General features: G+C 31.7%; 1 long non-coding RNA gene across 1 annotated transcript; it reads right to left on the bottom strand.

Annotated features, from left to right (window-relative positions):
- Positions 1-21,630: 21,630 nt before the first annotated feature.
- On the bottom strand, positions 21,631-26,598 carry LOC139484533 (uncharacterized). Its single transcript, XR_011655114.1, has 3 exons — positions 26,223-26,598; positions 23,244-23,329; positions 21,631-22,090 (listed from the first exon to the last, which is right to left on the bottom strand). It is a non-coding gene; the product is annotated as an uncharacterized lncRNA (long non-coding RNA).
- Positions 26,599-26,792: the final 194 nt, after the last annotated feature.

Here is a 26,792-nt window from a genome sequence, read left to right as displayed (position 1 = left end):
GGTGGGGGCTCCAGTCACAGTCATGCTTCAGTGATTCCCTATATAATCATCCAAAAATTTTAATGTTTCCCACGAAAAAGGGGGAGGGGGGATAATTTAGTATGTATCCGCCTATGGTACATGTTCACATTTGCCATTAGAATGATAAGTAAATCTTTTGGAAATTGTCAACAAAAATAATTTGTATGTACATCATGTACATGCTGCAGTTTTTAAATATTTTAGATTCAAGACTTTAATTTGGGACCGAATCCTAAATGAAAAATTCTAAAATAAATTCCTTTCTGTTACTATTATTTACCATACTACTAGAATTGCACAATGTTCTCTGCTGTTATCAAAAGCTAAAAACCTATTTTTTTTATTCATTATACTGTATATTATTTTGAAGTTTATTTAATATGGTGATTATAACTTATATTGAATGAAATGGTTGGCATATAGTATATTAACTTTTTGATTCATCAGTGAAATTGTCCTGAAAATCCTTCCTGTTACTGATTAAGGTTATGCTGTTTTTTTATCAAGTAAAATGACAGAACGTAACAGACAGGAATTACGCATTACTTTTTGTTCATTTTCTCGAATAATGTAGAACTTTACTTCCATCTACATATCAATTTGATAAGATACTATGAAAACACATGTACTGTTATGGTGCTGACAATGAAATATTCTCATAAGGTACACAAAAAGGCTGTAACAGAAGAGAACAACAAAATTATTTTTCTCCAAATTCTAATCTTTGGGGAGTTCAGATTTTCCAAACTGGCTGCTATTCACATAAACATGAGGAGTCATACATTCAAGAAATGATGCTCTTCACATTGCATTAAAAGAAATAAAACTTTGGTCTTTCAAACTTGTCCACAGGTGGAAAAAACCCAGCGGTAACAGGAAAGAAACTACCCCTGGGGACAATATTTAAAATACCCTTAAAAATGCAAAATGTTCTTACATGCTTTAGTTATAACAAAATCAGACCAGTAATGGAGAGGTTTTTTATATAATCTATCAGATTTGTGAAAATCGGAAGGCTGTTTACTTAAATTAGATATTCTGTGAATAATTTGATTGTCAGAAAATAACAGGAGACAACATTATTTTTTTTTTTTGGGGGGGGGGGGGTTGACACCTATTGTTAGAGACACGGGACGGTAATTTGCCGCAGTACCCTTGTCTCCTTTCTTGAAGAGGGGCACCACATGTACCATGCGCCAGTCATCTGGAACTTGCCCAACATTAATTAAGAATTGAAAGATGTGTGCTAGAGCAGGCGTTAATTCTGATGATAACTCTTTAAGGAAGCGAGACGATATCGAGTCTGGTCCTGTTGCCTTGTGTGGGTTTAAATTTTTAAGAAGCTTGGCCACACCTGTGGTTCCGATGATAATAGATGCCATTTTGGGATAGGGACTAGGTCCCTAATCTGGCATTGTGTTTGTATCCTCCTCTGTGAAGACAGATTTTAATTGGTTGTTGAGGATATTAGCTTTTATCTTCGGGTCGTTGTGGATCAATCCATCGGTGTTCTTAAGTGGAGCCACACCTGAGGCTTCCTGTTTCCCACTTTTCACGAAGGACCAAAACTTTTTGGGGTTCTGCTTCGCTTCCGGGCTAATGATGTCTTTAACATAATTGCTGTGAGCTTGTCTGATGTTGCGTTGACATTCTGCTTTAAGATGTTTATACCTGCGAACGTCTCTAGTGCTCTTAGTGGCATTTGCTTTTTTAAAAGCTCGGTCCTTGCGTCGTGCAAGTCGGCGTGTATCTGTGTTCGCCCTTGAATTTGTGTATCGTGAGCTAGTGAGTTTATGTGGGATGTGCTTGTCCATCAGGGTTAGGACTTTGTCCCGGAATGAAGTCCAACAAGTGTTCATGTTATGAGGTGGCTGTGAGACATCTGCCTTCAGAGATGGAAGGTTTGCTTTATCCAATAAGTATATTTTCCTTTTGGTAGGCTTTGCCCGTTGTGGTTTAGCTAGTGTGTCAACAAGCACCGCGTCATGATCACCGACTCCTGGGATAGTTTTACACTTATTTACCAGAGAAGGATGGCTGGTGAAAAATAGATCAGGTATATTTTCTCCTCATGTAGGGGTCTTGACTATTTGTTCAACTCCACAGCGAGTGGCTAGTTCAAGGTACTCAGAAGACATACGAGCAGGATATTGGTGTGACGTGATTGATAAGCTACTCCAATCTATGTCGGGGAGGTTGAAGTCCCCCGCAATCCAAAATTCACTCTTCGGGTTGTCTAATCTGATTTTGGACAATTGATCGACAATGTTTCTGGTTTTTTCTTCAGATGTGCAGTTTGGCGGACGATAAATGCAGAAATGATGGTAGACTTAGTCATTGAATTATGCAGTTTAACAGTCAATAGCTCTGAATCCTTCCTTGTGTGGACAGGTGTACATACCAAGTCACTTTTTATTGCAAGTAATACTCCTCCATGAGAGTCGTCTCTGTCTCTCCTGAATACGTTGTAGTCATTTGGGAGTACCTCTGGTGAAAATATTATTGAACACTGTAAGTTACTTCTTTATTATCATTATTTATATTCTTCACGTAAATGATATTCTAGTAAAGTTTCTATTCTGTTTTTATAACGTTCTCCTCATATCGCATGCATGTAACACAAGTACACAAGATGTACGCTGGGAACAGTGGAATATTACAAGTTCACAACGGTTCCTCTCATATATATGATATTGGATTCAACAAACCATAAGAGGTTTGAAAAGGGGTGAAAGGAAATAAGTGAACTAATTACAAACTATTACCTGGTTCTCAGATATTGACCATCTGGCTTCTTCAAATAACTACATGTAGTTGACCACATAATATTCTAATAGACTCGTATTTGTGTTAAACGATCGCTAAATCTCATGTTCAGTTTGAAGCTGTTGAGATATTTTATGCGCATTTCAGTTCCGAAAATAAAATACCAAAAGCTTCATGCTATACACCAAGCACAGCCTATCTAAAGGTTCAAATAAGTACAAGTCCCAAAGTTGCGTAATCTGTTTTTTTTTGTTTTTTTGTTTGTTTTTGTTTGTTTTTTTTGTGGCCATTTCACCATCTATTTTACAATCTCCAATAATCGTTACTACTTCGGTTCCTACTACCCCAAATGAGAAAACGAAATAATGTCTATTTTTGTACCTACCGAATATATCATATTCACAACCCATAATATCCGAACATCTCTAAAAACGAACAGGATCAAAAGTTTATATAAACCCATTGTGACAGGCTGAGCTTTTTTTTTTCTTCTTCTCTTTTTTCCCTGTTTTTCTGTTTTAGCTTTTTGTATTATGTATTATGCGTTTTTTTTTGTTTTTTTTTTTTAAACACAATGACCTCTCAATCAGCAACGCTTATGCATTCGATCCACATAGCGATCATGCCCTAACTATGACCTCCAATTGAGTGACGATGAGACCAAGAGTGGCCGCGCTATCTTATACATTCGAGGTACCGAAAGGGGTAACTTGGAATAGTGGAATATTACAAGTTCACAACGGTTTCTCTCATATATAAGATATTGGATTCAACAAACCAACGATGTATAAACGGTTCTCATTGAAATGATTTGACATGACTGACTGCCTAAATACAAAACCTTATGCAATGTTCAAACCTCTTTATTCAACAACTATATTACCATAAAACATATCCAATACTTATAAAAAAGAAGCTTTCCCATGTAAGAAGAAGACTTTATTATTCTTTTGTTCAACACAATCATAACTAATTGAAACTGAAACTTTTCAATTTGCTCAAACCAGTATATTGATTTGAAACTTTATCAAAAGAAGAACTTCCTTTCCCTAAATTTTCCGCAGCCTGCGACAAAATTGAGGCCGGTCCTTTAGGACTTATCAATTTCCCTACATTGGCATAATGATCAACCATGTTTTTTGTGCCCCACCCTACGTGTTGATTTATCCCTTCATCATTAACACCTAGCATACGCAATGTAATCGCACATCATCTCCTACTGCTATGGGAAGTTTCCCCTTCGTATAATTTCAACACATTTAAATGTAATTTGAGTCTCTCTGTCATGCAAGATGAAGTAACTGGTTCGTTAACGATTTTTCGTGACACTTTATCTCGTATACGGAAAACATACCATTCAGCAAGTGTAATGCCTAACTCCTTGGCGTTGGTGATGTATTTTGTTAAGTTTTTAACCGGACAAATATCAGAATCCTTTGAAGGAAGAACTATGAAATTTCTCGGATTATCCAAATTAGCGACTTTTCCGGCCGTTTGAGACACAAAAATGCCCTCTGAGTCGGGTATTTGAAAACATCTGTCTGCCGTCAATAAACCAAGGTCCCCCTCTGCTACCAGAATGACATAAAATTGAAAAATAAGCCAGGTCTCTTGCATAGAGAAAGTTCGAAATAGGATCTTTCTCAACTGAAGCTCTATATGATAAATGTCTGCATAGCTTTCCCAACTTACTAAACATTAATGGAGGAGCTTGTTTTACAGAAATGTTAGCGTTAGCCTGCTCCTGATTAATGACCTGTAGATGTTTTTTTAATAAATGTGAGGCAGCAGGGTTACCCGTAAGAAGCATAGGATTCCACTCTCCTGATCTGCCCTCATCTCTAAATAATGCTCTGATTTTTCCCAGTAAAGAATCAACAGACTTTGATGCCAAAGTCCTTGGGCATTGGCAAGTTTGAAGGCCGTGTTTCGTGCGTAAAGGGCAGCTAATATCGTGTATCGGTGTTTTCTCACCCTTTTCTTTGAAAATGAGAAATTTCCTAATGTCTTCTGGACTTGCATTAGTAAGATTTTTCCGCGAATCTAGATGAAAATTTTTTCAATCTCTTTATTTAAACTACATTTCTGTTTAGAATAGCTAGCCGCGTCTAGCAGAGCATCTAGCTGACTAATTCTATTGTTTATTTTATTTAAAACTTCCTCCTTTTTTTATCTCGTCCTGGTAATTAGTAGCTTTATTTTCCCTAGCAAAACCACACGCTTTGCAGTACTTAAAATCAATGTCATTTGTTACTGCACATCTTGAACACGTTATGTAGGGGCACCAAATTTTTTTCATGAGATACTCCTAAAACAAAATATATAAAACCTGATAATAAAAAACCAAAATACATTGTTAAGTGTTGACTCAAATTTTTATATCACATACATATATATATATATATACATATATATTTACAGAAGAAAAATCACCAAACATTTTTTAATACACCATACAAATTGTCAAGAAAAATTAATTGACCTTCTTCGTTCAAGTGCACACAATCTCTCAAATGTCTACAATTAATGTTTGAATTGTCCATGAACATCCAACAATTACGCTTGCATAAACTTTCTATCTTTTCATTAATAATAGCCGATCTTGCGTTTATAGCTTCATCTTTGATGATAATACAATAGATACGTGCCTATCACTCGTGCGCATGCACTGAAGTTTATGTGCTAAATGTTCTAATTGTTGAGTTGTAATTAATAACTGGCTGAACTCGCTTTCAAACAGAAAGGATTTGCTTACATTATTGACACCTACATGAATAAACAAAAGTCTAGGCGGATGCATTCTAGTTAGTCTCTCAATTTGGGGTGTTATTTCACTCACAAGAGCACCTCCTTGTGAAAACACATTTACCATTGGGTTTTTAAAATCTTTTCGCCACTGTAAAAATCTTATCATTGAATCACCAATACATAACAAGTGAAATTTAGTAGAAATAAGTGGTTCATTAAGAAATAATAATTTTCCATAATTAAAACAAAGAGATTGCTTTGAACTTATGCGAACTGCCAACAGATTTCCAGATAACCCTATACCATCTGGATCATAACCTTTCTTTGTAGGATATTTCAAAACACCCTTTCGTCCCTTGTTACCAACAATAAAAGCATCGTGTATCAATTCATAAAATGTTGGAACCCATGTGGCTATTACTTTTTTTTTTTTAACAACATAATTAAATATTTATTTCAAATATTGGCTTGTTACAATATCCTTCAAGAGTCCAAGCTCCTCCTGATGTTCCCTGTTATAATCCACTAATCACTCAGGGTAGTGAAAAGTTGTAAAATACATATTACATTTGTATAGCAAATATATATTAAATAATACACTTAGTATGACTATTCATATGTTTTCTAATTGTTGCTAAGAAATTACTTTTTATATGTAGACATACTCTTCTATTGAACTCATTGAGAAAAATTGAGAAAACATTGACATTTTTAGTCTTTTGATCAGATATGTAATAGGATTTGTAAATTGAAAAACCAACAATTGTTAAAAAATAGTTAAAGTCAAAATATTCTTCGTCAGAAGTTTTATATCTAAATATCAAGTGTCTTAGTTTTATCTTAAACGTTATTTTACTGTTCTTTAAAACATCATCTATTTTATTCCAAAAAAGTTTTAAATACGGACACAGCATAAAGAAGTGATCATAATCCTCTTCTTGTGTACAAAAATTACAAGAACTATTGTTTACAATTTTCCACCTGCATAAAAGTTTCTTTGTAGGTAGAATATGTTGTAGTAATTTCCATCTAAAAATTTTAAGTTTATTTTCATTTAAATATATGAATAAAAATTTATTTAAATTGTTTTGATATAACACATCATCTATATTAAATATACGCAGCCATTTTTTAGGTCCAATAGCTGGTTCAAATTTTTTATTTATCAGAGACTTATATAAAAATTTATTTGATAGTGATTCTAATTTTATAGGTAAACCTTCCATTATAAATTGGTTTCTTTTTATATTAACAATACTTTTTACAGAGTTTTCCGATTTTAAAGTTGCTACCCAATCTTTCGGTATTAATTTCTTTACTAAATTAATTTCAGCTACCCAATTTGATTTATTTTTTAGTTTATTTAAAATGATGTCTTGAGAAATACAGCCTTTTTCATCTATGATATCATTTACATAAACAAGATCGCTTTTAATCCATTTTTTTTAAAAATATAGCTTTATTTTCAAATTTAATAAATTTATTGTTCCATAATATTTGTTTTCTTATGTCTGTAAATGTTTCTGGTTTTTTTGTTAGTCCTCCACCAGTTAATTTCCAACATTTAAGGATATCTTTATAAAAATCTGGGATGTGTTCAATGCTTTCGTCTGGCTTATCCCCACTGTTTGTTTGAAACAAAATTATAAAAATAGTGCTGAGGTATAATTTTCCAACCTCCTTCACAATCATTTACTAATCTTTTTACCCAAATAGCTTTTAAAGCAGTGAAATAACTCCTTATATCTATCATATCTAATCCCCCTTTTCATATGGACCAATAATTGAATTTCTTTTTACTTTATCTGGTTTATTATCCCAAACAAATTTAAAACAACTTTTTTCTATTTCTTTTAAATATTTCTCTGGAACTATGCAGGCAGATCCTATAAAAGTAAAAATGGGCACAATTAGTGTTTTGATTATCAAAATTTTTCCTAAAATAGTAAGATTTCTTTTTTGCCAAGAACAAAATAATTTATTCATCTTTTCAATTTTATTTTCCCAATTTAATTTTTCACATTCCTCCCTACTATGCCCAAAGTATATACCAAGAGTTTTGACTGGTCCATTACTCCATTTGATTCCCTCAATTTTGTCTTTACATGATTTAAGCTTGCCTACCCATAACCCCTGTGTTTTATTTCTATTTAATTTCAATCCTGAATAAGAACCAAATATTTCAATTTCGTTCATAGCTACTTGAACGTCATATTTAGAACAACAAAATAAAGTAGTATCATCTGCTAGTTGCGAAATTTTTATACTATGACTTTTGCAATCTAATTTGATTCTTATACCTTTAAAATCAGTATTGCTTCTTAATCTTGAAGCCATAATTTCCACAGATAAAACAAATAATAATGCAGATTGCAGATAAAGGACATCCTTGGCGTATACCTCTGGTGTTTTTAAAGACATCAGATATCCAACCATTATTCATAACACATGTTTGAATATCGCTATATAAAGTCTTAACCCATCTTATAAAAGAATCATTAAATCCAAAATGTTTTAAAACTGAAAACATAAAATTCCATTCTAAAGAGTCAAACGCTTTAGAAAAATCAACGAAGACTATAGCCCCCTCAATTTTGTATAAATCAGTGAAATCAATGATATCTTGTATCTGTCTTAGATTAAAACCAATAAATCTATTCTTTACATATCCAGTTTGGTCTTCTTTAACAAGTTTTGGTAAGATTTTTTTCAATCGTTGTGCTAGAGCATACGATAAAAGTTTCATGTCTATATTTAAAAGAGAAATAGGACGGTAATTATTTAGTGACAATGGATCACCTTTTTTAAATAATAGCGTTAATACACTTGTACGCTGTGAGTATGTAAGTGTTTGATCTTTATATCCACTATTAAGGATATTTACTACTATGAACTTTAATTTATCCCAAAATTTTCTATAAAATTCAACGGTTAAACCGTCTAATCCAGGAGATTTATTAAGTTTCATTTTATAAATAGCATCTGAGCATTCTTCTACTGTAATATCCCCATCGCAGAGTGATTTATCATTTTCATACATTTCTTTCTCTAGTTTTGTCTCAAATATATATTTATCACTTAATGTTTTATCAGGGCTGTGCGTCGAGTATAACTTTTTATAGTACTCTTTAATATTAGATAATATATCGCTTTGATCTGTTAAAATCTCACCATTTTCCCCTTTTAATTTATCAATTGACTTTTTTACCTGTCTCTGTTTTTCTAAACCGTAAAAGTACGAGTTATTTTTTCCCCAAATTCGACCCATTTCTCACGTGATCTTATTTGAGCCCCTTTAGCCTTTTGTTCATAAATTTTGGTAATATTATTTTCAAGTTCTTCAATATCTTTATCTAAAAAGTTATTCTCAGATTCTTGTTCATCTCTTATTTTCAATTTTATTTCTAATTTTTTTTCAAGAGTTCGTAAATTTTCTCTTGTACGTTTGGCTTTAGATTTACAATAAGCTATAGTTGTCTCCCTTACCTTTATTTTAAATATATCCCATGCTAAACCAAGATTTTGTAAATTACGATTACCCTTAAAGCAGCTTTCCAGTTCTTTATCAACTAATTTTATGTAGTCATTATCTTCTAATATAGAATTATTTATTTTCCAGTACCCCCTTCCCTTTTCTGATGCACCAGTTCTAAATTTGATGATCCGTAGAATTAATAACTGCAGGTTTAATTTTGCAACATTCTACTAGTGGTATGAAGTCTGAACCTATAAGAATCATATCAATCCTACTTGCCTGCGATTTATCTTTTCTCTGCCAAGTATATTGTTGTTTATTCTTATTTGAATATCTCCAAATGTCTGTTAAGTTATTTATTTTTATTAAAGATTTTAAACTATTTACTGATTGGATATTTTTTACCTCAGAACTAGTACTTTTTCTGTCTATCCCTTTCATCGTATCATTGAAATCTCCCCCATTATTGTAATTCCTATCCCTTGTTCTTTTAATATATTATTAACTTTTTTGAAAAATATATTTCTATTACTTTTACAATTGGGTGCTCCATCCGCACGTAATATCACGGTACAATTTAACATATTCTCCCTGATGAAAGACAACATAACATTATCAAAACCTGATTTATCATCTATTGAGGTAAAATATGCATTTTCTCTAACGGCTCGAGGTACATTTTTGAGAGTGTCTAAACTAAACGGTATATCTTTGATCCAATTGTTCAAATACATTAGATTAATGCATAATCTAGGTTTTGTTGGCTCGACGGTTAAAGGTGCTACAATGTGGGGTGGTTTAGCTAAACCTACTTTTCCTAAGCATTCAATTGAACCATTTCTAAGTCTATCCACAACGGTTTCTGTTATGAACGTAGAAAACATTTTGCATTTATTTGAATTATTGTATGTTCTGCTAGGTGGGAACTTATCATCATAATGGTGTCCCCAGAAATCTCCTTTAAAATGTACCATGTAATTATTAATATTTACACCATGAACTAGTCAATCTAAAATTTCATCTGAAGAATACGAACAAGCTAATATTTTCTCCCATTGCTTTAACCTTGTATGAATTTGTCCAGCAACAAAATTCTTCGGATTCAAAAAAATTCACATTTTGTATATCTGGAGATACATCATCCATTGCTTTTGAATAAACCTCCTCTTCTGAAACAACCTCCCTACTATTATCAATAATTTTGTTTTCAAAATTAGCAAACGTCGGGCGTCTAACTGTTCCCAAATTTATTTTTAATTCCCATGGTTTTAACCGAAATGCATCCTGAAACGAAATAAGTATGAATTTAACTAACGGAATGGAAGATGTATTTTACTTGTTTTAAAATTATGTAAATAATTTAATTTGGACTTGCAGAATTTTGGTTAGCTGGACATTCCCTAACAAAATGACCCGGCTTGTTACTACCGCGACGGGGTGGACCTGGAAAGCGAGGAGGCATTCCGTAAGATTGACCTTGTGTCTGACCAAAAGAATTTCCCATAAAACCTGGCCCATGCATGTACAAATTATGAGATTGCATATTATAATTGTCATCATCAGTGAAACCAAATGTCTTAAGTAACTTCTGTTCTTTGTCAAGTATCGCTTCCTCCTCTTTGTTGCAAACAAGTTTCAACACTAAAGCTGCAGCAAAATTTGGTCTACTTTTGTGTATATGAAATCTACTTAGTATTAAGTTTATTTTGTCCTTTAAGTCATGATTTTGCTTTCTCGCCAAATTGTCTAGTAATATCAATCTTTCATGTAAAACATCAATATCCACCTTTCCTTTTGCAGCCTCATCTTTAACGTCTCTCTTGGCTCTCTCAAATTCCGATAACTCGTCCTCAGCTTGTTTTTTCTCTAACTTTTTCTCAAGCTCTGCTATTTTCTCTTCTAATGTCTTCATCTATACAAATGAAGCAAAGTACTATGTCTTAATTTCAAGCATTTATCTAAATTATTGTCTTATAAAATACACTCCAAATCACATGTAAGTCATTGCAAATATTGTCCTTAAATATTGTATTGAATATTTCATACATTCTGGCTACAACACCTTACGAATTCCTCCCTACCACTTCTTCTACACACGCTCTATTTATACAGTAATTTACACGTATAAATCACATATATGAAAAATGGTTAGCAAATATCTTAATTAGATCCGTTATTTTCATACATCTCTTTTTCTCATAAACCAAAATCCGTAGTACAGAGACAATATAAATACAATACTTTCACGCCCATTCATTATCACTTGTCTTTGAAAAAAGACAAATACCACATTTGAATAAAATCTTTTACATTAATCGTTTAATGACATCAATTTATCAAATAAAACTTTAAAACTGTACATGCCTGTTAATTAGTATTAACGCAATGAATTAAGTTAATGAAACATGTATACGTACATTAGTGTATGTACTATCATGTAAATTATTATTATTAATATATATATAAATATGTAAGATATCTGTTTATATTTTATACATATATGTTTTATTTTATTTTATTTTAATTTTTCTTTCGTTTTTAATAATTAAACGTAAGTACTATTCTTGTAAAACTTCACGTGGAACAAATTCACAGATGCCACCTTCCCAAGCAAATTAACCTCTGATGTAACCCATGCCAAGGCTTCATCTTATTAGTTTTATCACACTCATGTTGCTGAAATCTGCTCTTAAATAAATATTAATATCTTTGAAGACGCGTAGCTGTCAAGTGTCTATGTTTGACCGCCTGTTATAAAAATACACCCCGCTGATGTGGACTTCTATTCTGTTCAGATTGTTGATTCAAAACTAATCATTAAGCAAGATCCAATTAGTGTCTAACCCATAAAAGTTTACTTTGTACACAATAAATTATGTTCTCGCTTTAACAAACAACATGGTCAATTAGCAAATCTGGTGTATTAATAAATAACATGGTCTTGAAACAAATGAAGTATCCCAATGTAATATTGACCAAGTTTATACTGATTTTTGTGCTATTGTCAGCGAAGAAATGCATCAGAAATTGCATTCAAAAGTAATTGTCATGTCTGATAGTACGTATTGTAATAGGAGAAAGAGAATTAAAAAACCTTGGTGGAATGATAATTTAAGTGTATTTTTTAATGATATGTGTTGTGCAGAAAAGTTATGGAAAAAGGGCAAATTGTCTCGTGTGTCTTGTGTTGAGCTAAAGTCCAGTTTTGTGTCAAAACGAAGGGTTTTCGATCGTGAGGTTCAAAAAGCAAAACGTAAGTACTGGTACACATTGCAGCAAGAATTATTGTTGGAATCAAAAGCTGATCAACAAACGTTTTGGAAGAAGATAGGTAAGATAGGAATTGCTTCGGAACGCAAAACTTTAATACCAATGGAAGTTGTAGACGCAAATGGTAATGTATCTTCAAATGTTGATGATGTTTTGTTAAAGTGGAAATCGGACTATGCCGATCTACTTAATCAAACAGGTAACCAGGTTACTACGGATAGGAACATTCCAGTCGATCAGAGCCCTGCCGTTTTGACAGAAAGCGACTTTCTTTTAACAGAAGAAATTTCTTTTGAAGAGGTTTTTAATGTCGTATGTAAAAGCAAAAGAGGCAAAGCCTCTGGTGTAGATAATATTCCAGCTGATGTTTTATGTAACCAGAATTGTATTATATTTTTACATAGATTGTTTAATTGGTGTTTTAAAACTGGTAAAGTCCCAGAGATGTGGAATAATATAATTATTAATCCGATACCCAAAAATAACATGTCAGATAAAAGAGACCCCTTAAATTATAGGGGTATTGCTTTAGCCCCAGCTTCATATAAATTATATTGTAACATATTAAACTTGAGGCTGTCTCAATGGGTTGAAGATAATAAGTCCTTAGTTGATGATCAAAATGGGTTCCGGAAGGGAAGGAGTACCATAGATCAAATATCTTCACTTACTAGTTTAGTCGATGTTCGTAAAAAACTACGAAAATCCACCTTTTGTGCATTTATCGATTTTAAGAAGGCGTATGATACGATTAATAGGACACTGTTATGGGAAAAACTCACATCTCTGGGGGTTGATGTAAAAATGTGTATGGCTATTAAGTCCCTTTATAATGGGGTCAGGTGCTCGATCAGAGTCAATAGCTTCAATACAGATTGGTTTACTGTGAACTGTTGTTTAAAACAAGGTTGTCCACTTTCTCCTTTATTATTTAACATTTTTATAAATGAATTAGCTGTATACTTAAAATCATTTGATGTTGGTGTTGACATTGGGGGAGAAAAAGTATGTATTTTATTGTATGCTGATGATATCGTACTGTTAGCAAATACTGAGAATGAGTTACAAAACCTCTTAGATGAGTTATATCATTGGTGTACTGACAATAAAATGACTATTAATTCATGTAAGAGTAATGTTGTCCATTTCAGCCTGACCTCATTTGAACGATCAAGTCACGTCTTTAAGTGTGGGGATATGAATATTGCTACTAGCAGCGAATATGCTTATCTAGGCCTTGTTTTAAATGAGTTTCTAGACTTTAGTATTACTGCAAAAGCAGTTGCTAGGTCAGCAAACAGAGCTCTAGGTCTGGTTATAGCTAAGTGTAAAGCTATTGGTGGCATGTCATATGACGTCTATAAAAAACTATTTGATGCACTTGTAAGTCCTATTGTTGAATATGGTGCCGCGATTTGGGGATGCAAGAATTTCTCATTTATTAATGCGATTCAAATGAGAGCGTGTAGGTTCTTCCTTGGTGTTGGTAAATATACACCTAATCCAGCTATTATGGGAGACATGGGTGGATTCCAATTTACCATACTCAATGGATAGTAATTGCAAGACACTGGCACAGATTAGTAAATATGGAGCCAGATCGTATTAATAGGAAAATATTCATATGGGCAGATGAGGTCAGTCTGAAACATAGAATTGTGAAAAATTGGAATTTCATTGTTAAAAAACATTTCACGGAACTTGAATTGGTTGACTTTTGTAATACAAACACTAATATTAATAAAAATATGTTTATTGATACAGTCATGTCAAGAATGTTTGATATTTATATTGAGGAATGGAAAAGTATTGTTAGTTCATCCTCTTCCAGACGGGGAAATGGGCGGAATAAATTGAGAACCTATAATATTTTTAAGCAGGAGTATGTTGTAGAAAACTACTGCAAACTGTTAAGGCCTTTTTGTGAAAGAAGCGCCTTTACAAAATTTAGATGTGGGGTGGCTCCTAATAGACTGGAAACTAGGAGGTATGAAAATTTGCCGCTGGAAGAGAGATGTTGTTTTAATTGTTTTAATACTGTCGAAGATGAATATCATGTTATTTTACATTGTCCTGTTTATAATGATCTTGGACAAGTTCTTTTTACTGAGTCTCTTAAAATTGATGAACATTTTAATAGTTTTACAGATTGTCAGAAAATGGTATTTTTATTTTCGAATCAAGATATTATAAGATTATGTGCCAAAACCTGTAATTTTATTCTTAAACGACGCCGAGAAGTCTTATATTGTAAATAATAATTAAATACTTTTGTTGTATAATTTTACCATTTAGATTTAATATTTATTATGTACATATACATATTCTTTTAATTGATTATCGTCTCTCATAAATCTGTACAGATTGGCTTATGTATACAAAATGTATCCTTTATAAATGTATTGTGTAATTTTATACAGAAGGTGAGACGTAAATAAAATATTGAATTGAATTGAATTGAATTGCTTTGTATCTATACGCGAATAATGTTATATTTTTTCTTTCTTCTTTTAAGATCAAATATTAATTTAAATGTAAAATATATTTAAATAAACTGAATATGCTTTTCTATCGACTGTTATAAATTTACATTTCTTAAATTTATGCACTCTTAAATCATTATTTTTTTTTTTTTTTTGTAACGCCGTTCGAACTTTTAAAACTTGATATATCGCTATACCCAAATAGTAACGGTCCCCTTTAAGCTTATTACAAAACCGTGTACAAGGTCATATTTAATGGAAGTAAAAGAACAATTATAATGTGTCATTTCTATGCATGCTTTATATTAAACAGCCAATTAATCAATTTGACACCGATTCTAATTTGCAGAGTTTGATTTTAAAAACCAGAAAAAATGTGCTTCTACGGTTTCCCTTTTCACTCGTATTTCATAAGGTGTTCTTTCCTTCTCAATTTCTCTTAAATACCACCCTATACGTAAACAACTCTTCTGGTTATTTGACATTCTAACTCAAAATTGTACTTAACCTATTTGCTACGAGCTCAAGAATACATCTTTTGAAATACCACCTTTCAACACACGTTCAAGTTTCCTTTAAGTATCCCTCTTTTATGTTTATATATATACAGTAAATAAAGGCAACAGTAGTATACCGCTGTTCAAAACTCATAAATCCATGGACAAAAAACAAAATCGGGATAACAAACTAAAACCGAGGGAAACGCATTAAATATAAGAGGAGAACAACGACATAACACTAAAATGTAACACATATAGACAAAATCCCACGAGAATAACAAATATAACATATATATATATAACATCAAAACCAAATACATGAATTTGGGATAGACAAGTACCGTGACACGTCTTATCGCAATGTGAATTTACACTCAAAAATAAGAGAAAACAAACGACACAACGTTATAATGTAATACACACAGAAACGAACTATAATATAACAATGACCATCAGTAAGTTATTTTTTAAAAAATATAAATTTCTGCTGTTTGCCGATATGAGTGTGCAAACTCCATTTAGCCACTAATATTGATAATCGTATCTATATTTCCCTTTCTGAATGACCTCATAAATAGTAAAAATCATATTCTTTGTTCACGTTCGAGCATGATGCTAAAACAAATATGTTTTGTAATTTCTTTTGAGACATACTTTAATATACATAATAATACCACCAACTAAATTCTTCCTTATCACGATCAAACACAAAACCGCAACCCCCATAAAAGCATTTTGTCTCTTAAGCAATTTTCTCTTTTCCCTTTTATCACATTCCCCATCACGTTAATCCTAGCCACTTAATGCGTACACGTTCAAGAAACAATCTTGAACAAATTGCAAACATCATCTTCATCCTTCTCTTCTTTACTTTATTTTATTCACATCCGAGCATCATGCCCAAACACATTTAAATGAAATACGATTTTTTTTATTTATTTATTTTTTTCTCTCTCTATTCACGTTCGAGCATAAAACCCGAACAATAATAATTTGATATGTCAAAATTAAAATATCTAAAACTATTTATTTTTTTCTTTTTCTATTATATTTTATCCAACAAAATTTTTACACGTTCAAAAACTTGAACAATTTTTTTTTATCTACTTTTTTCCACGACCGAGCGTAATACTCGCCGCATCATTATCATTATTTTTTCTATGTACCTCTATTCACGTTCGAGCATCTTGCCCGAACAATATTCAAATAATTGAGTTTCAACATTTATATACACATGATAATATCATTAGACATTCTTTGTCTCACGTTCAAATAGAACACCCGACAAAACATATTTTGTTTACTTGCATTCTTCCGTTGTCACTTTTCTAAACAAATATTCTTAACTTTAAAATATCTGTGCCCGTTCAATATGAAACAAAATATCTAAATAAATATATAACAATAAAGTTTCATTAACACGTGCGTACTAATTTGCATTTTGAACTTATTATTTAAACATTATTAATACACATATATATATACTGGCATACGATGACCTTTATGACATGTTCATTTCTGTATAATTATCTATTACACCATAAATGTAATGGGTATTACATCTATGATTACACTCATCGTTTTCTCAAACTTTCCTCATAACCCTTTGTTATATTATTCATACTCTATTTGTCAAATAAACTTAGAAACTTACCCCTGACGACTTGTTTTCTGTAGTTTTATTTTTCTTCTTTGGAGGTTCTTCAACCTTATCCTCTTTCAATGCGTATTCTTGCTCTAATGCAAAACTAACAACTTTGCATAAGTTTTCTCTCGTGTCATCTACGTCTAGGAGCACTAAAATGTCATTTAATTGTATCCTTAAAATCTTCCCTGCTAAAAGTACTTAAGCATTTCCCATCAAACTGCTGAAGCTTTGGATCAATGTCTGATCTGTATCTTTTAATTATCTTAAGGAGATCCATTATACGACTGCATAATAGTATGACCTCCAATTGAGTGACGATGAGACCAAGAGTGGCCGCGCTATCTTATACATTCGAGGTACCGAAAGGGGTAACTTGGAATAGTATATGTTCCTGATGTACGTGAGAGTATTTTATTAAGCTATAAGTATATGATTTTATAATCTACGGTTTATTTGCCACGGTAGAATTGTATTGTTAATTTGCGTACATTACTATTTGATTATTGTCATGCATAGTCTATATTTTAAAAATGACGGTTTATTAAGTGAAAGACGGAAAAGTGTTTCAATTTATATAAAGTAATAGTTTTGTAGTAAATAGTTTTTATCAAGTACAAATATGAACAAGCGTTAGCCTTTCAAAAAGGCTATTCGACTCTTAGCTGATGAAAATGGAAAGTGCTCTCGCTTTGTAGATTAATTCATTTACTAGAATAGCCACGTGCATCAATCAACAAACACACGTGAGGTCACACGTTATGAAGTAGTAATATATCGTTTAACGTTGTTGTTTACTCCAGAAGATTCGACTATTTATAGATAAAAGTTACCTGTGTAAAATCTAATTGCTAGAATAGAGAGGACAAATCCGATACTCTACGGGATTGAAGGACATTCACTAGGTTTGGATTGTCCTAACCAATCAATAAACTTTGATTATTCACGTCTCGTAATATCTTCCAATCAGGTAGCAAGAAAAATTCAACGCACTAACTGTCCATCGTTCAATTCTTAATCTCGACTCCTAGGAGTCGATAATGAGTAAAAAGTATTTTTTACGTTGTATATTTTTATAATAAGAGTCCGAGTATTTATGTTCGTATTTCGGTTTCAGGACTCCATGTAATGTGTAATAATATGGGACACATGATTGTGTGATGTTTATATGACGTGCCGTAAACCTTATCAGTACAACTTACTCCACAAGTGGTAAGAGTATATTTATTTATAGTTTAGCATTGTTTATATTGTATTGTAAACATAACTTACCTCCCGTTAGTTTGGAGCTTTTAATAAATCAATAATATTGACATCATAAGTCTTTATGATTATTATATTTGCAACTTTATGATTGTTGTATGATATTATGTAGCTAATTATTATACGTATTATATATTTTAATGAAGTCATTATTATTAAATGTAGATTTATTATATACCGTTTGTAAGGTAAACCAGTATTGAATACAAATACACAGATACACGTAATCTCATAGCACATTCCAATTTAGTATATAGTCAAAGGTCAAGCATTTGTAAAAGTACACGTGACACCTGATGATAATTTCATAATGTAAACATGGAACATTTTCTACTTACAATACATTTTACTTGCCATTTAGTTAATAACAGTTAAAGGTATTATTTTTATATAATAGTTCTTGAAAAACTGGTCATTATCGTGATATATGGACTGCCTACAGGACAGTGGTATTGACTAAGATAGTGATAATGACTGAGCCGAAGGCGAGGTCATTATCGCTGTCGCAGTCAATACCACTGTCCTACGGGCAGTCCATGTATCACGATAATGACCAGTTATTCAAGAACTATTATGTTTATTTCATTGAGAAACCATGTTTTGGAAAATTCTCATAATTTCAAAATGCCTAAAGCGAACTCGAGTAGTTGTACGATTTCTACATTTGTATGGCAAAGAGTGAAGACCAGTTGTAGTAATACTGCCATTTTAAAATAGTGCACTTTTTCAGTATATAAATACTTAATCAAGTTATCTTTAATTTTATAATTAACGAAACATAATATAATAAACAATTCAACAACTTAAATATAATATTAACAGGAACATGTTTTATAAAAGGTATATCTCTCTAAACAGAGAAACCACGCCCCACAATGATACAATGTACAATATTGACAAAAATGTTATAAATAGTGCAGGAGACAAATAAATAACACTTAAACATAATTGCTATATATTCACACTAAACATGCACATTGAGTTCATTCCATCATACATAAACAGTGCCAGGAAATTTTAATTTTTGGTTCACTATATTTAGATCAAAGATAAAAAATTATAAGGTGCCGATTTGTCTGGGAGCCGATTTGTCCGGGTACCGATTTGTTTGGGTGCCGAACTGTCTAGAATTCGAGTAAAAGGGTAAAACCTGAAATACATAGAATTATAGAAACGATCTTTGATCAGAACCCACTCCCCCGCCACTCGCATAAATACATCTCTATACAAATGTAATGATTTTATAGGGGTATGTGTTATTGCGTTTATATAACCTTAATACAACAATCACAGGCTTGAGTAATTAGTCGTCTAATAGTCCGCTCATCAAATGGGGACGTCCCATCATGATAACAACTAAACTGTGACTGTCAAGTATACTATGGGAAACCCCGGAGTTCTTTAGTATGACGTAGAAGTCTTCAAAATGTACATCGAAGTTCCGAGTAGACTGGTGTTATCCCATATTTATAACACAAAAATCCAAATCTAATTCCCCCCTTTCAGACACCGAGGTCCAGGATCCGCCCCTGTTGAGTGTATCTTATTAATATATACATTTTGTACGGGTCTAGACAATAGCTAAACGTATAATCCTATGTACATTATATTCTGTGTCACAAAATAAACTTGTATAACCCCACCCCACCCCTTTCCCAATGCAGTATTATTAAAAAGTATATAAGTTTTAAGAGGAAAACGTAAGCGGCCTCAAGCTAATCCACGGAAAATTTTGAGCTCTTACAAAAACTTCAATATAATCGTAATTACAAGATTTCTAAAGACTTTTTTCGACAAACCAAACTTATGAAAGTGTAGTGATGTACATATACTGTGTGAATATCCAAATTTAATTTGTAATCTAGACAAAAAAAAACGTTGTAAAATCTTTTACAACAAATTCAACATGGCTACCGCAAGTCAACAACAAAATGGCAATGACATCAGTCATAAAACAAACCCATCCAAAGCTTACACTGATGCAGTCAAAGCAGGTATCATACCAAAAGACTATCTGACTGGTGGTCCTCACGTCAATACTCACGAAACACTCAGTTCTGTAAAACCAGTATTTATTCTGGAAACTGACCTCTTTGGCGACGTGAAACCAAGTCCAGATCAATATCTTACACACCTTGAGCTTTACAATTCCATTGACTCGTGTATATCAAAAAGCAATCTAAAAGGTCTACAGCGAGTTAGGGGTATGTGGCGTATCTATCCAGACTCTGATATAGACAGAGAAACTCTCATCACCAACAACATAACTGTGCGACACAAGCTCATTAATGTTTATAGTGCCAACCCAAAATCAAGCAAATACTCAACACACCTCTACCTACGTGTCAGAGTAAAGGATGTACCTTGCTCTGCTGACGACGGTCAGATCTTGAGAGCTATCGAAAGTGAAGGCAAATGTAGTGTTCATAAACTAAATAGAGAACGACTTCGTGTAGACGGGTTACTGACAAACTGTCAAACTGGAGATCGCATTCTTTTTTGTGATCCTTTAGAAAACCCCCTACCAAGAATAATCAAAATAGGAAAATACAGAGCTATGGTCTTTCACAAAGACCAAATACCATCTTCAAATGACACTTTAGTATGCAACAAATGCTTACAAAATGGTCACAGATTTCGCGACTGTCAGAACGATTGGGTCTGTAAGCAATGCAAGCTTCCTGGTCATAAGCAGGCAGACTGTCCTAGTTTTGATGCGCAAAACGAGGAGTGTAACAGCATGCCTCACGATAATGATAAAAAAAAAAAAACAGCTGCTCTTCCGAAAGTGACACCGAAAGTGATGAATCGAATACAGAGTCAATTGATGATCAACCAGAAGAAAGTAAAAATGTAGTAACTCCCTAATCAACATCAACAAATACCAATACACAAGAGGTATCAAGTGTGCTTGGAAAGGCCTCAAAGAAAATAACCAAATCTACTTTTTCCTTTGATAACAAAGTCGATGATATTTTGGAGGAAGTCGAAAACCCCAAAAAGAAAAAAAAGAAGTCAACAAAACAAAGGAAAAAAACAGGTGACGCTAAAGGTAAACAGTCAAACATACAGACAACGATGTTTCAATTTAGAGCAAGTACACCAGATTCTCGTAATGAAAAGCGTCCAGCAACAACACCAACTGATGAAGTACATGAACGATCGGTCCCTATTCAAAAACAAAAAGGGCATTAACTCAATTGATGACGAAACAAATTCAGGCAATGTACATGTAGTTTAAATTAAAGAATCATAAACTGTTTTTTTTATATCCCCCCTTATGTTGTGTAAACAACACCCAAACATCTTTTAATTAATTATGTGCGTATGTAAATTTATATATGTCATTTTTGTCACTTTTGTTGTTTTTATCTACATGTATATTATAAAAAATAAACAAAAAAACGGATATGGTATAATAGTAGATTATACATATTCCCATGAAAGAGTAATACAAAATTATAGAAATAAATGTAATTTATTTTTGATACTGAATAGCATTATATTTTTAAAAATCCACGATTCACTTTATGACAAACAAATTTCCATACATCATCAACCAATTATATGTCATATCAAAAACTGGATCACAGCTATCAAATGTCTTGTTAACGAAATCTGTAACATTTTTCTTATGCCAAAAAAATGTTATGATACATCAGCAGTTCTTTATCATGTTTATGCAAAGACATTCAGATTAGATCAGAAAAATTCTAGAATCACATTTTCACGCAGACATAATCCAATCACTATCACAAATCAAAGAATATTATGTCTGTTAAATTCCAACAAATGTACGTCACACATATGCATTGCACAATCATTTCATTTTCTTGAGCTCTTCTTCTTTGTTTTTCACAGGATATTTAAAAACAAACTACAATTGTTGCAAAAATCTCTTCTATGCAATAGACTCAACCTGAAAATAAAAATAAATGTAACAATAATAAGATTGAATTTTCTTCCTTATTGGAATATAAAATATACATGTATGACTATCTCATACAACATACTATTGATTGTTATTAATGTTGGTTTTAAACGCATGATACTATGTTATTTAGAAATATATCCCAATTTGTATAATTTATATGTGTATAAATTATATGTGTATGTAAAAATTATAAGTTTGTGTATTAACAATATGACATCAACTTATCTATTATTTAAGCTCAGCCTATTGTCTCTATTGTATAATTCTGAGGATATGTGTAATATAGAAATGAAGTATGTCTATTATGAGTGAAAAACTAAATATATGTTCCCTAAACTGTCAAGTCTTAGGGCAAAAAGAAAAAAGAGAAAGATTAAACCTATGGTGCAAAAATCAAAAGTGTAATATTCTATTTATACAAGAATCACATTTTATTAAAAAAAAAACGAAAATGTTATAAACAATGAGATAAAAGGCAAACTGTACCATAGTTTCGGAAATTCACAATCGAGGGGTGTATCAATTCTTATCAAAGAGAACATAAAACATCAAACTATAAATGAAACTAGAGATAATGATGGAAGAATAATACTCATTAATATAGAACTTGATGGTAATATCTTTACACTACTGAATGTGTATGCTCCGAACATTCGTCGAATAAGAAACACATTTTTCAAAAAAGTAAACAATATCATTAATAATAACCGCTTAGGAATATTAATAATGGGCGGTGACATGAATGAAAGTTTAACTTCATATGATAGAAAAAGTATAAGCTCTAATAATCAAAATAAACCTGTCAACAGTTTAAAGCAACTAATAAAAAAATATAAACTTATTGATATTTGGAGAGAACTAAATCAAAACACCAGCCAGTTTACATGGAGAAGAAAAAACAATAAAAGTGTTGCAAGCAGAATAGATTTTTTTCTAATAAGCCCAGATATAAGACTGCAGACATAAGACCTGCACTTATATCTCATACAGATCATCAAGCGATCTCTTTACAAATAAGACTTAAAGCTCAAAATAAAGGCAAAGGATTCTTTAAGATAAATAACAGTATACTGAATGATACAAAATACAAAGAAATAATAATTAAATTAATTGACACCCATAAAGAAATAATACTCACCAAAAATAACGATCCTCGAGTCACTTGGGACATTCTGAAAACTGAAGTTAGGGAGGCAACCATTACATACTGCAAACAAAAGGCTGCTGAAAGTAAAAATGAAATCAAACATTTAGAAAATAAGTTAAAATTCTTATACGAAAAATCAAGTAATTCTGAACATTCTAAAATAGAAATAAATAATGTAGAAAACAATTTACAAAATTTATATATAAAAGAAACTAGAGGTGCACAAATCAGATCCCGAGTCAAATGGGCAGAAGAAGGGGAAAAAAACACAAAATATTTTTTGGGTCTTGAAAAATCAAGACAAACTAAGAAAACTGTTTCTGCCCTCAAAAATAATCAAGGTAACATAGTTACAGATGCATCTGATATTCTTATTCTTGGGAAAAACTATTACCAAAATTTATATAAAAGTACTGAACCAGATCCTTCTGAAAATTATATAAGTGAAACAAAGATAGATCACTCACTATCCAATACTGAGAGTGAACTAATGGGGGGCAACCTAACAGTAGAAGAATGTACAAATGCTATATTTAATATGAAACTAAATAAATCCCCTGGACTAGATGGTTTAAGTGTAGAATTTTATCGTACCTTTTGGTCATACATAAAAGAATCCGCAGTAAAAGTATTTAATACATGCTATGAAAAAGAAGGAATGACAACACTCCAAAAAATAGGTGTTATTTCCTTATTATATAAAAAAAATGATCCATTATCATTAGACAACTATAGGTCAATCACTTTATTAAATGTAGATACTAAGCTTATGGCCTATGCCTTAGCGCAGCGATTAAAGCTAGTGTTGTCCAAAATTATTCATAGTCATCAGAATGGATATATTAAAAATCGGTACATAGGTTTTAATATTCGCCAGATTCAAGATATAATAGACTACTCAGAAAAATTTAATATAGAAGGAATCTTATTGTTCATAGACTTTTCCAAAGCCTTTGATACTTTAGAATGGCCCTTCATGTATGAATCCCTATTAAAATTTGGAGTACCACCTTCCTTCTTAAAATGGGTAAAAACTTTATATAATGATACTAAAGGATGCCTATCTAATAACGGCTGGATCTCAGAAACCTATAGACTTCACCGTGGTATAAAACAAGGATGTCCGTTAAGTTCTCTTATTTTTGTAATAGCAGTTGCAATCTTGGCCTGTAGAGTAAGACAAGATTCTAACATTAAAGGATTTCAAATTAAACTTGATGAAAAAACACATAGTCCAAAAATTTCCCAATTAGCTGATGATACAACTCTCTTTCTCAATTCTAAAAATGAAATTCACCAAGCATTGAACCTAATAGAAATATTTGGAACGCTTTCTGGTTTAAAACTGAATAAATCTAAAACAGAAGGTATATGGTTGGGTAGACTTAAACATTGTAAAGAAAAAATTGAAAATATACACTGGAGCAAGGAACCAATTAAAAGTCTAGGTGTTTACTTTGGATTAAATAAAAGTGAATGTGACAAATTAAATATTGAAAAAACAATGAAACAGTCAAAAAAATTAATACTTGATTGGGAAAAAAGAAATTTAACAATGATAGGTCGAATAACGGTTGTTAAGTCGCTTATTTTACCTAATCTTACTTTTTTAGCTTCGGTTGTTTCAATACCCCAAATATACATAAAAGATTTTAAAAAACTCATATACAATTTTATATGGAATAATAAACAAGAAAAGGTAAAACGTTCAACACTTACCAAAGATTACACAAATGGAGGTCTAAAAATGACAGACATTGATTACTTTTTGAATGCATTACAAATTTCATGGGTTAAACGATTAACCGCAAAAGAATTTGCTAATTGGAAAGTCATTCCAACATATTATTTCAATAAATTTGGTAAAAACAACCTTATATTTCATATGATGCCAAAATTTAAAGGAAAATGTTTAGTTTATCTAAATTGGATAAAAGATGGTATTATTTTCATTAATGATATAATTGATCAAAAAAGTCACATATCACAAAAAGTTATATTGGAGAAACTAACCTCAAAAACTAATTGGATCTCCGAACTTTTAAAATTGAAAAATTGTATTCCAAAAGAATAGGTTAGTACATTAAAATCTGACAAATCTTTGAAAACTTCTATATAAACAAAATTAAACTTGTCCTTGACTGTTAACAAAAAATCAAAATTAATTGAAAATATGTCATCCAAAGATATATACAACCATTTAAATAACAAAAATGATGAGAGACCACTAGGATTTTCCAAATGGAAAAACATCTTCAATCTAGAATCAATCACTCCAATAAATAATGTGCTTCAATTTACTTTTACCTATTTAATAAATAACAAATATAAAATGTTAAGATGGAAATTACTCCATTACATCCTCCCATGTAAACAATTATTACTACAATGGCACATACAAGAAACAAGTATGTGTGACTTGTGTAACTTGACTGAAGATTACGCACACTTTTTTCTCAAATGTCAATTCTTTCATGAATTTTGGAAGAAAATATATGTACTTGTAAGCAAAATCAAAATTGGGTCACATATTTTTAATTTTAAAACTTTAGTACTGGGCTATAAAATACATGATCCTATGTATAATGATATAAATCTCTTCCTAACTGTCTTAATATATTCAGTTCATAAAAGTACTCATATATCAAATTATAAACAAAAAGGCATAGACGCTTATGCAGTTTTTAGAAATGAATTTTTAAACACATACGAAATTAACAAATATATTAATGCTAAAAACAGCAAATTTTTAAATGATGTAAAAAGATACATATGATCATGAATAGCTAGATTTAATATATTTTCATGTATAAAATTTGTGTAGCAAAAGTTGACAATATATCTGGACACGTGGTAATAAACCGAAACACCATGCTTCGTGATAATGTACAGAATTTTGTCTCAAAACGCATTTATTACACACTTTATCACTTAATCAAATGAATTTCCATTTACAATGTCGAAACTTACCACATATAATTTTTAACTTAAGTTTAAGTTGTTCGTGAGTATCAATAAAACGTATAAATTAATCCGCACAATTGATCAACCAGCTTCAACGGTTTTCATCAATAAGGTTAAAGGTCAATGATCATAAAGTTTTAATCTTTAGAAACAAAACCGGACAAAACTGTACACTTTCCGTAATCATGGAACAATATAGTTTGTAAAATGTTTGTAATAACCATGAACTGTAAAACTAACAAACTATCTATAAATATGAATTCACTGCATAAATTCCCTGGTTATCCAGTGACTAATTTACAGGGATACTCTGCCAACTGCTGTAGGTCGAGTAATTTGTAACAACAGCAAAGAAAAGTGCAATAAAGATATTATTTTATAAAAGAAAAAAAAATAACTTTTAAGTCCTGAAGAAAAAATATGTTTTGAAATATGCCGTGTATACTTATCGTGGGGCTTCAAAAAAATATATTTAAGGGATTCGGAGATGGGAACGGTAAAAAAAAAGCTCAGCAACGAATCCTAAATCTAAAATGATTTGTGGCATACGACATGAGAGCAAATATATTATAGATA

Source organism: Mytilus edulis, chromosome 8, assembly GCF_963676685.1.
Source record: "Mytilus edulis chromosome 8, xbMytEdul2.2, whole genome shotgun sequence".
NCBI classification, from domain to species: Eukaryota; Metazoa; Mollusca; class Bivalvia; order Mytilida; family Mytilidae; genus Mytilus; species Mytilus edulis.
Note: the sequence above shows the minus strand (reverse complement) of the source record. Positions and strands in the feature narration are given on the sequence as shown.